We start from the raw sequence: 15794 nt of genomic DNA on the forward strand, positions 1-15794 counted from the left end.
CATTGGCTATGATAATTTCATTACATTGTGTCTTGGAGTAGGTCCGTTTGGGTTAAGGTAACTTGGTGTTATGTTTGCTTCTTGAATTCGAGGCTCTAATTCGTTCCACAGGCTTGGGAAGTTCTCATCTATTATTAGTTTTAATAAGTTCTCTATTCTATTTTCTCTCTCTTCTCCTGCTGATATATCCATTATTCTTATGTTGTTCTTTCTGATGGAGTCAGACAATTCCTGCAGGACTTTCTCATTTTTTTATTTTAATTTTTGAGTTTCTCTCCTCTTCTCTCTGTAGTATCTCTAGTTGCTTCTCTTCTATGTCAAAAATTCTCTCCTCTATCTGGCTTGTTCTAGTGGCTAAGCTTGTTACCTCATCTTTCAGTTCATGTGTTGAGTTTTTCATCTCTGTTTGATTCCTTCCCATAGTTTCAACTTCCTTGATAATGTATTCATTTTATTCACTGAATTGTTTTTTGAGCTCTCTAAATTACCTTTCCATGCTTTCTTGTACTTCCCTGAGTATTTTTAGGAATTCAATTTTTAATTCTCTGTCATTTAACTTCAAGGTATCCAAGCAATTAAAATTTTTTTCTAGAGATTTTTTATCATCTATCTGAGATACATTTCTGTCTTTTGTATCCATGATATTTGATTTCTTTTTCCTTAATGGCATTTGAGTTGTATTGTTAATGACACTAATAAGAGATGATTTAAAAATATAAAATAAATGTTGAAAAAGGTACAGTAAAAAAATGAAAATTCTATTAGATAAGTGGAATAAAAACTACATAAAATGGGGAGCCAGAACTGAGGAAAATGATAAAAAGATAAAAAGAAATGAAGTAAAGAACACACAAAATGCCACAAAAAAATGAATCCAGAATAAAATAATTTGTTGATAAATGATGATTGAATGAGAGAAAAAAGAAAAAAAGAGAAAATAAGAAAAAATAGTTAAGGTTTTTGAAATGTAATAATCTTCTTTAAAAAATGAATGAAAAATGTAACACCTATGGATAATGAAGTTCAAAAGGAAAATAATAAGACAGAAAGAAGATAAAATGACCAAAGTGGAAAAAAAAACAAGGTAAAAATTAAAAAAAGCTATAAAATATATAATTTTTTCCTGGTTTTGAGAGGTAGTTTCTTTTTTTTCTTTTTCTTTTTGGCAGGTGGTGCTATACTACAGGTTTTTCCCCTGTGGCTCTCTTGAGTAGAGATTTGCTGTTGTGTTGCTATGGCAATGATGTAAACTGGACCTCAGTCCTGTTGGTAGGTGGGGCTTGTTAGGTTTTGCAGGCTCCACAATGGGAGAGTCAGTTAGTTTACCAGGTGCCTCTCCTCTAGTCTCTCCCTCCTGAGCTAGCAGCCTGTGGACTTAGATGTGAAGTTGGCCCAGTCAGTGCTTGAAGAGCAAGAGGCTCAAAGAGCTGCCACGTTCTTCCTCCAGCACCACTGAAAGCACAGTTCTGGGTAAGGCTGTTCCAACCAGTGCCACCAGTGAAAGCAGGAAGGTCAGGGAGCTGAGTGCTCATCATGCACTTTTCTAAGGGAACCTGGGCATGTCTAGTATGCCTCAGTGCTCCGCGGGTCTAATCTCCACAGGTTTTTGCTCACAGTAAGCTACATGCTCACCCAGTACCCATGACTTCCACTGTGCACTAGGAGGTCTGCTTTGCAGGAATGTGCTTTATAAGCTGTATCAAGTCACGAAGGTGCCCCATCCGGACAGGTCCAGGCCTAGGGATGCCGGCCCTTGTGCACTTCCCATGCTGTTGGTATGAGAGCCAGTACCACACAGAAATGCTGGTATAGCTCAAGCAGAAGTCCACTGCTAACTATCTCAGGCCTAACCCCCCCTCCCACAAATGTGCATGCCCACACCAGAGCCACCAGGTGGAGCCACTCATACATGGCCCGTGATCACTGACTGGGAGTGCACAAAGCCCATAGCTGCTCTGGCACCATCATCCACAGGCAACCACTCCAGGAACCTTCATCAGAGCCTCCTGCCCATGCTAGCCCTGTGTCTGCGATCTCAAGACAAGCTGGCTTGTTCTCTCCTCTGCTTGATCATCCGCGCTAGCCCAGCTTCTTCCCTCTGCCCTAAATCCTCTGTTTCTCTCGTTTCCAGGAGAAAGCAGCCCTTCCTCAAATCAATGAGGAAAGCGAAATACTCTGTTCTCCATCTTATTTCCTCCAGAGTGGATTATATATTCAGCCACCTTTTTGACCAATTGTACATTTGTCTGGTGTGTGTATATTTCAGATGCTCCTGAGATTGTTTCTCTGTCTTTAGTTGTTGAATATGTTGAAATTTTAAGGGGAGATATCGGGAGTACCCCAGCACCCCTCATGGCACCATTTCTCTGACATTACTCCCTCTAGAGAAGATATTTTTAAACAGCTCTGAAAAGAGGTTAAAATCCAAAATATGTAAAGAATTCATACAATTCAACACTAACAAACAAACAATCCAAATTAAAATGGGCAGCAGACCTGAACAGACACTTCTCCTAAGAAGATATACAAATGTCCAACAGATATATGATTGTCAACTTTACTACCCATTAGGAAAATAAAAATCAAACTTCAGTGAGATAGCACCTCACCCTGTTACAATGACTATTACCAACCAAACAAGTAACAATAAGTGTTGAAGAAATTGTGGAAAAAATAAACCCTCATTCACTGCTAGTGGGAATGAAAACTGGTAGTCACTATGGAAAACAGTGTGAAGGCTCCTCAAAAAATTAAGAATAGAGTTACCATATGACCCAGTATCTCTTTTCTGGATATCTACCTAAAAATTTTGAAAAAATTTACTTGCAGAGATTTATGCAACTTTATGTACATTGCAGCATTATTCCTGGTGGACAAGACATGGAAACAACTAAAACATTCTTTGATAGATAATTGGATAAAGAGGATGTGGTGTACATATACAATAAAATACAACTCTGCTATAAGAGAAGATAAAATGCTGTCTTTTGCAAAAACATAAGTGGATTTTGAGAATATTATGCTAAGCAAAGTAATTCAGAAAATATCGAGAATCATATGATCTCACACACATTTGGAATACAAAACTGAATGAAACAAATAAACAAACAAAAAACCCCAAATAAACAAAAACTCATAGGCACAGAAAATAGTATGGTAGTTACCAGAGGAAAAGGGGTGGGAAGGTATGAAAAAGGGGTTGAAGTATGTCATGATGGAATAAGATTTGACTTTCAGTTTTGAGCATGATGCAATATACAGATAATGTATTATAGAATTGTACACTAAATCTCACATAATTTCTTAACTGTCACCCCAATAAATTTAATTTAAAAAACAAATTACTATTAGCAAAGAAAGTAAAAAATATGATTATAGATAGAACCATCAAAGCCAAAAGTTAGTTTTTGAAAAAAATTAAATTGTTAAATTACTTTCAAAGTTAGAAAAAGAAACAACAAGAGAGTACAAATTTTCAAACTCTGGCAAAAAGGGTACATAATTGTGTATCCTCCAGTCATTAACATGTTAATAAATAAAAATTATGTACAGAGCGAACTATAAATTGCACATTGGGAAACTTGGACAAAAAACACAACTTAACACATATGACACAAAAATAAAATGTAATTTGAATAAAGGTATACATATTTTTTAAATTATCTGTGAACTTTCCTCAACCCCCCAAAAGTTATTTCCCAATACATATGGCTACACAGGTGAATTATACTAAATAATAATAATAATATTAAACACCAACCCTCTGTGAGAATAAAAACATAGAAAATATTTTTGACTTATTTTATGAGGTACATTATCCTTAATAGAATTACTTGACAAGAAAGTTCTTGACAAGTAATAAATAGCAACATATTATAAACAAAATATTAGTAAACAGAATCCACAAATATACATTATGAACAAGACTGATATGTTACACAAACACAATTCTATTTTACCATTTGATTATCAGTAAGTGTGATTTGCTACATTAAGGAAAAAATATAAAATATCTTGTTATTTCAAGAGAAGCAGAATAAACACCTAATAAAATTCAATAGCTATTCATACTAACAGTAATAATGATAAACATTTAGCAAAATTGAAAGAAAATGTTCTTTATTTTATAAAAAAATATTTCAAAAACACAACAGTAATTATTATAACTAATGTTAACTCCTGAATAATTGTTATTTAATATATTTAAACAGATGAGAATGCCAGCAGTCAGTTCTACTCTAAGGGTACCTAGACCTTATAGCCAGTGAAGTTGGGCAAGAAAATGCAATAAAGGATCAAAAGAAACAATTGGATTTTTCATATTTAAAGATGTCATAAAAGTATGCATAGAATATCCAAGAAGATCATCTACAGTTAAATCTTAAACTTCATAAGTTAATTTAACATGGATACTGGGAACCAGGTATAAATATTTTTAATATATTTTTATATTAGCAAAAAATTACAGGAACACGTATTCATGAACACACTGCCACCAGAAAAAAAAAGTTGAAAAGATAATGTATTTTGAAACTGAAATTCTCATTCTAAAAGTCATTCATCTAGAGTTTATATGAAAATCATGGGTAAATTAAAATTTTTTAAGATGAGGACATTTAGAAGACAAACATGAGTTCAAGCAATCACCTTTGAGAGATGTTGATTTGGGGCAGGAAGGAGAATAAGAAGAGCAAAGAAAACAGAGAAAAGGTAAAGAAGAATATGAAAAGACTGTTGCAAGACAGACACCAGAGAAATATCAGAATTTTAAAGGAATTTAAAGTTTCAACTAAATTGGCTTAAAAGAAAAATGAAAGCTGTTTTACAATTAAGATATCCAGAGGTAGCTAAGTCTCCAGATAGAGCAGGATTTGATCTTTGGCTCTCTCAATTCACCATTCTGTTTTATTTGTGCATTTTATTTCTGGTCAGCTTTACTCATGGAACAACATTCTGCGGCAGTCTTAGGCGTTGAAAGAGGCATACTATTCAGACAGTAAAGACCCCTTCTTTTCTCACTCACCAATTATAATCAGTTGGCTTCAGCTGGATTGGACAAGATTATATCACGTACACACGGTGAACAAATTGTTCCAACTAAGCCTGCTCTCATCTGCCTTCAAACTTGTCCCCTACAGGGCATTTGTCAGTGTCTGAAGATATATTTGTTTGTCAAAACTGGGAAGGTACTACTGGCATGTGGTGAGTAGAGATGCTGCTACAATTTGTATTGTGCACAGGACAACCCTCCATAACAAAGAATTATCTGACCCCAAATATCAATAGTGAAAGGTTGAGAAATCTTTAGACCACGAGTTCTCAAACTTAAATGTATATAAGAATAATCTGAAACACTTTTTTGTTTTGTTTTTTGTTTTTTTGTATTTTTCTGAAGCTGGAAACGGGGAGAGACAGACAGACTCCCGCATGCGCCCGACCGGCATCCACCCGGCACGCCCACCAGGGGCGAAGCTCTGCCCACCAGGGGGCGATGCTCTGCCCCTCCTGGGTGTCACTCTGTTGAGACCAGAGCTACTCTAGCGCCTGGGGCGGAGGCCAAGGAGCCATCCCCAGCGCCCGGGCCATCTTTGCTCCAATGGAGCCTCGCTGCGGGAGGGGAAGAGAGAGACAGAGAGAAAGGAGAGGGGGAGGGGTGGAGAACAGATGGGCGCTTCTCCTGTGTGCCCTGGCTGGGAATAGAACCCGGGACCCCTTGCATGCCAGGCTGACGCTCTACCACTGAGCCAACCGGCCAGGGCCTTGAAACACTAGTTAAAAACCAGCTTTCTAGTTTCCATTTTTGGGGTCTGAAAATTACTTTTTTAAAAAAACAAACTCATAGGTACTGCTGCTGGTAGTGACTCATAGTCCACACTCCAAAACACACATATTGTTTAGGACCCCATACCGTAGCTGAGGATGCAGTCACGCATACAACAATATGCTACTCTACAAGATGAGGTGGAGTTTAATGCATTCTGGAGAAGTAACATGCTATTCTAATGGAGAAAGGATAAAAGCATATTTTCAGTCATTTGTTTCTCTTCCCAACTCCTACATTCAACATCATCCTAGAAGTTCCAGGTGGGAATCAGTTTACAGTACCTATAGCTTCTCCAAAAGTTCTGCCTGCTTAGATTTTCCTTTCTAAGTTCTATAAAAAAAATATACTCAATTGCTCGCCGCATCTACCTGCTGTTGTTTTAATCAAATTAATTTGGATTTTTAAAATGGTTTTTCTAGAAAACTATAGAATAAGAAAAATAATTAAAAAACAAACAAACAAATAAATGTAAATCTAAATCAAAGATCAAAATAAATCAATACAACATAGATCCCAACATCTCTGAGGCAAGAAAAGCCTTCTTGACTTTGACCTATTTAACAACTTTCTTGTACTATTATCTCGCACACATCCTACCTCTCACTCATTCTTACAAAAAAATTAGCAGGATTCTATTCTGATTAATCTTTGTAAGTAAACTCTAGTTATATAGTATGGGCACGAGGGGTTTTCACAGAGGGGTTCAGGGCAGAAAAAAAGAACATGGTATATCTATTTTTTGCTATGTGAGAAATATTTTAATAAGAGGGATATATACATAGAATATCAACTTAAAAAAATAAATGAAAAAAAGGAAGTGATTTTGAGAAAACCTATTAACATGGCAGCTATATCAACTCAGATTATTTTGCTTTTGAGAGAAAGTCTTCTCTCAAGGGACTTACAAGTACAAAAAAAAGTCACTGCGATGTTGAGGACACAGAGTAAAGTGGATCTCTGCATGACACCAGAAAGGGGAAGGTTATTAACGCTGTAGAACTAGGGAAAGAGGAAGAAGCATCACAAATGGGCCTTGAGGGTTACAAATACATCATGATAGAGACACAAAAATTACATGAACAATGATCAGTATCTCTGCAAACACCATTATTCTAGCATAATTATAGTTAGGTTGCTTTCATAAATGTTTTTTAGAACAAGTCGAAAAAAAGGTTTAAAACAGAAAGATCATTGATACCATCTCATAATAAATTCACAGTTCTTAATTTTTTTGTTAGTTTGTTAATTATGATATATCTTACAACCTATGAAAACTCTGAGTTGGTCAAATATGATAATTATTTTATTAAGTATGATAAGATTGACTCCTGGGGTGACAACTTGAGTTTCTGGTCTTCTGGGTATTTATTCCAAATGAGAAAGGAGGCATGCTGAAATCTCATGGAATACTCTGAAATGACCTGGTAAGAACACAAGCAGTTTTACCTCTGCATAAAACATATTTGTACATTCATGTCATAGAAAACTTATTTATAATGATCAAAAAGTGGAATCAACCCCAATGTTCATTGCCAGGTGAATGGATAACAAACACGTAAATAAATACTAGCAACTATTATTAAGCCTTTCTTAAAAACAAAATAAATTCTGACACATTCTACAAGATAGCTAAATCATAAATACATTGTGCTAAATAAAATAATTCAGTTTTAAAGACAAATATTGATGATTCCACTGACATGAGGTATATAGAGTTGTCACATTTATATAGACAGAAAGTGGAATGTTGATTGTCTGGGCCTAGATACCAGAAATTACAAGTTGTGTTTTATGGGTATACAGTTTTAGTTTCACTGGATGAAAAGAGTACTAGAGATTGTTTGTGCCAATAAAAAAAGTATAATTAATCTTATTAAACCATACATTAAAAAATGACTGAGATAGCAAGTTTCATGTCATGCATACTTTAACACAATTAAAACATAGATTTACATAAATAGGTGGGAAGTGGGGGAAAGTGCAGAGGCAGAGACATAGGAGCAGATGGACAGCTGTCAGAGGGACAGGGGAAGAGGAGACTGGATCAAAGAAGGTGAAGGGATTAGCCCAGAGTAGAAATACATAACACATAGACACAGACAACAGAGTGGCAATAGGCAGAGGGAAACGTGGGTAAAGATAGGGGGAGGTGGGCAAAGGGAGGGAAGGTGGACAGAAAGAGTCTTTGTTGGGGTTGGGGTATGATGTGGTATGTGGATGTGATTATATTGAGTTGGACACTTGAAATCTGTATGGTTTGCAAATCATGCCAAGTCAATACACTGAAAAAAAATTGAGGCTAAAGTGATATAAACAGATTAAAATGGTATTAAAAAGTGTAAGATGGGCAAAAAAGAATGGTTTTAAGAAATCTATCAGTGTCTCAAATACTATAATGCAAGAGAAATCAAAAGAATGAAGGTGGGAAATATTATTGCCAAAATTATCACCGTGGTGGAGGAAGGATATCCTGGAAATTGGGAGAAGACACACAGAGATGTTACTGCAAACCTCATTCCTAAATCTCCTGCCCTTCCTCTGTTCACCTGAGTGTTGGCACCATCACTCACCAGCTTTGATATAAAGGTAAATCTAACTTCCCTTCTCAGATTTTCTAACACAATAATCTATCTCCATCTTTTATCACTTCTTCTTCCTCACGTCACCCAATTTAAAGGTCTGTGATTCTTACCACCTTTATTCCTTAAGTGAGTGATTTTCAACCTTTTTCATCTCATGGCACACACAAAGTACTAAAATTCTGTGGCACACCAAAAATATATATATTTTTCTGATCAGACATAAAAAAGGTATAATTTTAATTCATTCACACCTATGGCTATATTGTGTCTGCTGTTGTTATTTATCTCTTTGTTTGACAATCTAACGGAAAAGAGGTCAGTGCCTCTGACTAAATAGATATTACAGTGTTTTAAAATTTTTGCAGCACTCCAGTGAAAAATTGCTGCCTTAGTTCATCTATCTCTTTCTCTCTCTTGTTTTTCCTCCTTCTTTCTTTTCACCCTCCCTCCCTCCTTGCTTCTCTGTCACACCCACTAAGTATCACCATTTGCTTGCCCCTCCCTCCATGTTTGTGGACCATCTCCTCCCATTTCCGGCCATGGACAGTTTTTTCTCACCCCAGTGGAGGACGATGTTCTGGCCTCCCAGGCTGCTGTGCTTTACTCGGCAATTCAGGTTAGCCTCCTCCCCAGCCACAACGTCCAGAGTTATTCGGAGGTACCATGTCCCATCAGCATTGGGCAGGATGTCACCTTGATACGTTCCTGGACTCTGTTGCTCACCCCTCATCCACATCACCCGTACAGGTTTGGGATGAAGTCCTGAGACATGGCACACCAGAAGCAGATGACCAGGCAAAGGAGAGGGGCCACTAAAGCCAGGCCTTGGGCTTCACTGGGATAGAAGAGAGCAGGACAGTGTCACATTATGGCTCTATTCTAGAGCATTGGGGCTCAGAAACCCACTAGTTTGGACAGTGACCCTTCCTACTCATTTGGAAACCAAATAATTTATTGCTTGAGCCACTCCTTTTTTGGACACCTTGTACTTTTGAATTCAAAAAGGTGGTCTAAATTGAAATAGAAAAGTCTTGGAGAGAGAACAGGACTAATCTTGTCTCTCAGTTTCACCTTCCCTGCATCGAGAATGCCCAAGAGAAACTGAGGGCAGCTTCTTGACTGGAGCTTCTCTATGATACTAGAGATACCTTGGTATTGAGAGGGACGTGTGCAGTTCCTCTCTGCTCTGCAGCCACCCTCCACAGCAGGCACACACGAGTCATTCTGGAAGCTCAGGACATTTACTCCTCCCAAAGCTCCCCTCAGGAAGATTACTATGATCTTCTGGAATGCAGCTCACAGCTGGCTATAGCCTGGATTTCCAAGGGATCTGGATTGAAGAAAAACAGAGAAAAAGATATTTAAAAGGCAACAAGAAGGATAGGGATGGAGAAACAATGTAGAGTTTTGGATTTTGGTGGGGAAAAAGGTTTGAGATGCGAAATGAAACCAAAAGGCAATATAGCACCATCATGAGCCAAACAATGACTTTTCAGTTAACAACAAACATCATGCAAGAAAGTAGTCTCATAAGATTATAATAAAGCTGAAAATTTATTTGCCTAGTGACATTTTTGCCATGATAACAGCATAATGCATTACTCACATGTTTGTGGTGATAGTGTGGTCAAATCTCCAGTGTGCTGCTGGTTGTATAGACAGTAACAATGCAATATGTACAGTACATGATCCTTGAGAGTGATAGTAAATGATGCTACTGGTTTATGTGTTTATTATACTTTTTTTATATAAATAAATTTTTATTTTAATGGGGTGACATCAATATATCAAGGTACATACATTCAAAGAAAACATTTCCAGGTTACCTTGTCATTTAGTTCTGTTGCATACCCATCACCCGAAGAGAGATCATCCTCCACCACCCTCCATCCAGTTCTCTCTGTACCCCTACCCCTCCCCCTCTCCCTCCTTCCCTCCCCCCACCCCCAGTAACCACCACACTCCTGTCCATGCCTCTTAGTCTTGCTTTTATGTCCCACAAATGTATGGAATCCTGCAGTTCCTGTTTTTTTTCTGATTCGCTTATTTCACCCCCGCACAATGCTACCAAGTCTCCACCATTCCACTGTAAGTGATCCGATGTCATCATTTCTCCTAGCTGAATAGTATACCATGGTGTATATGTGCTCCATCTTCTTCATCCAGTCCTCTATTTTTTTTTTACAGTGATTAAAAGCCTTTAAGCAAACTCTTGGCCAATACAGCAAGAATCCATAAAAGAGTAGTGTCCTTAACATGTTCACCAAGTCCAAGTTGGCCCCTCACCATGCCAAATCCCTGAAAAATGCAACCCAACCACAGTTCAGTCTGTTAGGAGCTGTCACAGGGAGCAGGAGTCCAGGAAAGTTCCCCACAGGAAAAGTCCGCATGGCACTGGAATTGTTGTCATTATTCTATACTTTGCAGCTCATGTCCAAGTCCCAATGACTGCTGCTTCTAGCTAGTAATGATTCAGGTAGACTAGAAAAAGCCATTTGCAGCATGCGTGGATATGGAGCTTCTGTTCTCCTCTGCCTGGAGAGTTGAGACCAGTGTGCTTTTCCCTGGAGCTCTGTGACTGTGGCATGGTAAAGAGAACCTTGGGATACACTAAGCTGGGTGGCAAAGGTAAATTCATAATACAAGTTGGCAAAAGGAGGAAAGAGAGCTCTAAATTAGAAGTAGGTCCCAGCCTGAAATATGAGTAGGGCACTGAGGTAGGAGGGATAAAGGAAACACTATATATTAAGCAAAGCAGCAGAAAATAGGACTATCAACACCCACAACAGAAATCTTTGAGGGAAGAATAAAAAACCTGACTATTCAGGCAAAACATAGTTAAGTGGCCCTTGTGCAAATGAGATCGGTTTACCTGCTTCTTGGAAGAAATACCCTAGGCTCGTCCACAGTGTCATAGATGGGGCTGACTAATTGCTATTTTAGAATATACGTTTTCTACTTACAAAAAAAAAAGTTTATGAAACACAGTATGTCATGTCAGATCAGCAATAATTTTATCTCTTTCATATTTACTGCATCACTTGATTGGATAATTTTCTCTTTTGCTTGATTTAATGTTTTATATATTTTTACAGTAATGTTCAATACTGGATTTCAGTTTCTTAGCAATAAAATATAGCATGTAGCATAGGTGTGTGGTAGGTACCCTATCTAGGTTTGTTTATGTGCACTCAATGATTGTTATACAACCATAAAATTGTCTAGCAATGTATTTGTCAGAACATGTCCTCAATGTCAAGTGATACATGACTGTTTCTAGAGATGTTTCTTTTTAAAATATTGGTTGATTGATTTCAGAAAGAAAGAGAGAGAGAGAAAGACATCAATTTGTTTTTTACTCATTGATGCACCCATTGGTTGAGGCTTCTACAATATATACCCTGACGGGGATCAAACCTGCAACCTTAGCATATCAGAATGATGCTCTAAACAACTGAGCAACCAAGCCAGCGCTATTCAGAGACTTTTCAGCAAGAAGAGAACAGGGAAAGGTATACATGTCATAAATAGTGGGGAAGCGCTGTTGTAGTAAAGAACAGTGGGTGAGAAGAAGGAAGAGGGTAATGTGAGGAGCAGGGTGGTGAAGTCAGGAGGAAGTACACATTCCAGGATGAATGGGAGAATTACATTGAGAGGAGGAGAGGCAGGAGATACTTAGGAGATGGACTGAAAACAAAAGAAGTCACACTTTAGTTCACTGAGGGACAGGGTGGGAAAAGTGATGGCTTCTTGCTTGGGGTTTAAGAGAGAAAGAGTTAGACACAAACAAAGGGGAATCTTCATCAGATAAGAGTAAAAGAAGCAAGAGAAATCTGAAGTATTTTGTGGAAGTGTGGAGTCTAAGAGGAGGACTGCTCTAGATAAATGTGTGCATACAGTTGGCTAAACTGGGAAAGAGGAGAGAAAGATCCTGGGGTGCAGTAGTATAAATTAGAGAGAGAGAGAGAGAGAGAGAGAGAGAGAGAGAAGTTATTGGTAATCTACCCAGATCAGAGGACTGCACTAACATGTCATCTGGAAGTCACTGACATGATCCTGTACTAGCTGAAGAAATCAGATATTATTGAACCAGAATATTTCCTCCAGCTCAGTCACCTCCATATTACTGAAGTTTGCCCTGGACCAAGGCTTCAGGACAATGACAGTGCTTGAGTCACTATCTCATCCTTAAATCTGCATAATATTCTGCCAGTCTGAGCCTTGATTTTGTTCCCAGGTGCTGGTCACAAATGATATCTGGATGACATGGAAAGAGATTAGTTCTTGAAAAGCTGTGGGTAGTGAAGGGATAGTAAAAATGAAAAGATAGAAGAAGAAGATGATGGAAAAAAACAAATGAAAACCAGAAAAATTGAGAAAAAAAGAAACAGAGTCTGAACAACAAAATGCCAGAAACATTTGCCTGTACCAGGGCCTCTGGCTCCATCCCCAGTATCCAAAATAGAAGAAGAGGGCTGGAGTCAGGTTGGAGAGCACCCACACCCAGAGTTCTGGCCAGAGTTACTCTTATGTTGCTTGTGTTTGTGCTCATTGTCACCACCTGGGATGAGATATGTTAGCAACAGAAGTGACAAAAGCAACATTTCACCAGTAGATAGAACTTCTGACTCTTAAAGCTGGTGTTTGATCTCTGAACTCAGCAAACTGTTGTTTCCTTAGTGCTCTATAGTGTTTCCCTCTTCCAAGGGACAAAATTTTGTCTCATTTACATTGGACATCATAAAGAAGCTGTGTCTCCCACAGCCTTGACCTTCCCATTTTCTCTGTCATTTCCACTCTAGTTGTGTTCCAAATTTTTCTTCTTCCTGGTTTACTGCTGTTTTCCTGAACTCAGCTCTCTGGGTACTACCTTGAAAAAGCCACCGTATAGTTTTTTTTTCCTTTCTCTTTTTTTTTAGATGAGAGACGAGGGAATGGTGAGACCAACTCCCACATGCGATTCGACTAAAATCCACCAAGCAACCCCATCAGGCGTCAATGCTTGAATACCAAGCTATATTTACTGCCCAAGGCTGTTGTGCTCTAATTGAGCCATCCTCAGCACCCAGGGTCATGCCAGAACCAATTAGACCACTGCCTGTGAAAGGGAAGAAAAGAAAAGGGGAGTAGGGCAAAGCTGACAGTCGCTTCTCCTGTGCGCCCTAACCAGGAATTGAAACCTGGATGACCATACACTAAGCCGATGCTCTTCTCCCTGAGCCACTGACCGGGGCCCACTATATGGTTTTGAAGGTTATTTTACCTCCTCAGTCTTTTACTTTTACATCTGTTACATGGGAAAGGACTGTTAGACAATCATCTGTTTTAATTTAGGAAAATTCTTTTGGTTCATCCATACGATTCAATCTTCCTCAGCATGACCTTGTCTTCTCCTGCTCTTTGCTTTTACCTCTTCCCCACATTCTCAATGGCTTCTCTTTCTCATTTTGTCCCCTTGTCTCATTGCCCTAACCTTATATTTGTGTGGCATGTGTTGGTGACCATTTACAAAAAGCAAAGCAATCATTTGCTTCATGTTTTTAATGTTTTTAGTTCTTCCAACACTTTTAAATTGATTTTAAAGAGAGAAAAGACAAGCAATAGAGAAAGAAATAGAAACATTAAATTGTTGTTTTATTTTTTTATGCTTCATTGGTTGATTCATATATGTGCCATGACCAGGGATTGAACCTGTGACCTTGGTTTATCAGGATGATGTGATACCTGGCTGAGGCCTCAAAGAAAAAATATTTAAACATTTGTGTTGACTAAAGTACTGCAGACCCAAATTCTAAAATTAATAAGGTAAATACTACCTTATTATTTATTCTCCAAGTATCTAAAATTATCTTATGCTTTAGCAATTGTTGAAAAGAAAAATTGCATATACTACTAGTACATGACCTTTTTTTCATTCACTCTTGACCTTTGGAAGTTTGAGTAGCAAATTTTAATGAGACAAGCAGAACTTTGGGAGAAATGCTATGTATAGCTTCAGACTAAGTCAGAGATAACATATTATTTTGTCTATCAATTTGTTTTATGGTTTTCTGCTTAGTTCCTGCACCTTTTTTACCCTGGCTCCCCTCCCCAAACCTGCACTCCTCAGACAACTGTCAGTCTATTCTCTGTATCTATGGGTCTTTTTTCTATTTGTTTGTTTATTTTGTTCATTAGATTTTACATATAAGTGAGATCATATGGTATTTGTTTTTCTTTGATTGGCTTATTTCACTTAGTGTAACACTCTCCAAGTTTATCCATGCTGTCACAAAAGGTAAGATTTTCTTCTTTTTATGGCTGAGTAGATTCCATTGTGTAAATGTAACACAGGTTTTTAATCCCCTCATTTACTGATGCTCTGCTTCTAAATCATAGCCATTATAAATAACACTGCAATGAACACAGGGTGCATATATAATTTCAGGTTTGTGTTTCTGCTTTCTTTTGTGATATTCCTAGAAGTAAAAATCACTGAGTCATAAGGCCATTTTATTTCTAATATTTTTAAGAAACTTCATACTTCTTTCCACAGTGGTTGTATCAAGAGTTCACGGGTTTCCTTTCTCCACATTCTCACCAACACTTGTTTTTTGTTGATATTTTGATGAGAGCCTTTCTGAAAGGTGTAAGGGGATATCTCATTGTGGTTTTAATGTATATTTTCCCAATGATTAGTGATGTTGAGCATTGTTTTATATGTCTAGTGACCATTTGTATGTCTTTTTGGATAAGTGTGCATTCAGGTTATTTGCCCATTTTTTAATAAGATTTTTTTTTTTGGTGTTGAGTTATATACGTTCTTTATAAATTTTGAGTATGTTCCCTTATCAGATGTATCATTAGTGAATATGTCTTTTCAGTCAGTGGATTTTATTTTCATTTTGTTGACAGATGCCATTGCTATGCAAAAACTTTTTATTTGATTTAATTCCATTTGTTTAGTATTGACCCATGCACTTGGAAAGTAAAAAAGGCAAAATGGAAGTTAGTAAAGATGTTTGTTCTTCTTTCTTCACTGAGCTCAAGGCTCGAGTCAGGGCAATCAGTTTTGCTCCTTGAATGAGTGCCTTGGGGTAGAGGCTGCTCCTCCACAGTCTCTGTCAGAGTTACCACTGCATACCCCACCTGCCTCCCTCCCCTTGAGTTGATAGAGCTGCTTCTGTCTACATAAAGCTTCCAGTCTGGGTCTCTCATGGGCTGGTCTAGCAAGTTCTACCAGTTTGAATACACTGAATCAAGTACCTCCAGGCAATTGTGCCATGTTTGTTCCTCCTGCACCAGGAGTAGCATAGCTGGATTTAAAGTGGTGCACACTTCTATTAGCAGTCTTGGGTTTTTACATAGTAAGCTTTGGTATTTAGTGAGGCAGGCTTTGTAGAGCCAAT

The 15794-nt window shown here is 37.9% G+C and overlaps 1 pseudogene; it reads right to left on the reverse strand.

Annotated features, from left to right (window-relative positions):
• Nucleotides 1-8214: 8214 nt before the first annotated feature.
• On the reverse strand, nucleotides 8215-15670 carry LOC136398438 (T-cell surface glycoprotein CD1b-2-like; annotated as a pseudogene).
• Between the last annotated feature and the right edge of the window lie 124 nt (nucleotides 15671-15794).

Source organism: Saccopteryx leptura, chromosome 3, assembly GCF_036850995.1.
Source record: "Saccopteryx leptura isolate mSacLep1 chromosome 3, mSacLep1_pri_phased_curated, whole genome shotgun sequence".
NCBI lineage: Eukaryota > Metazoa > Chordata > Mammalia > Chiroptera > Emballonuridae > Saccopteryx > Saccopteryx leptura.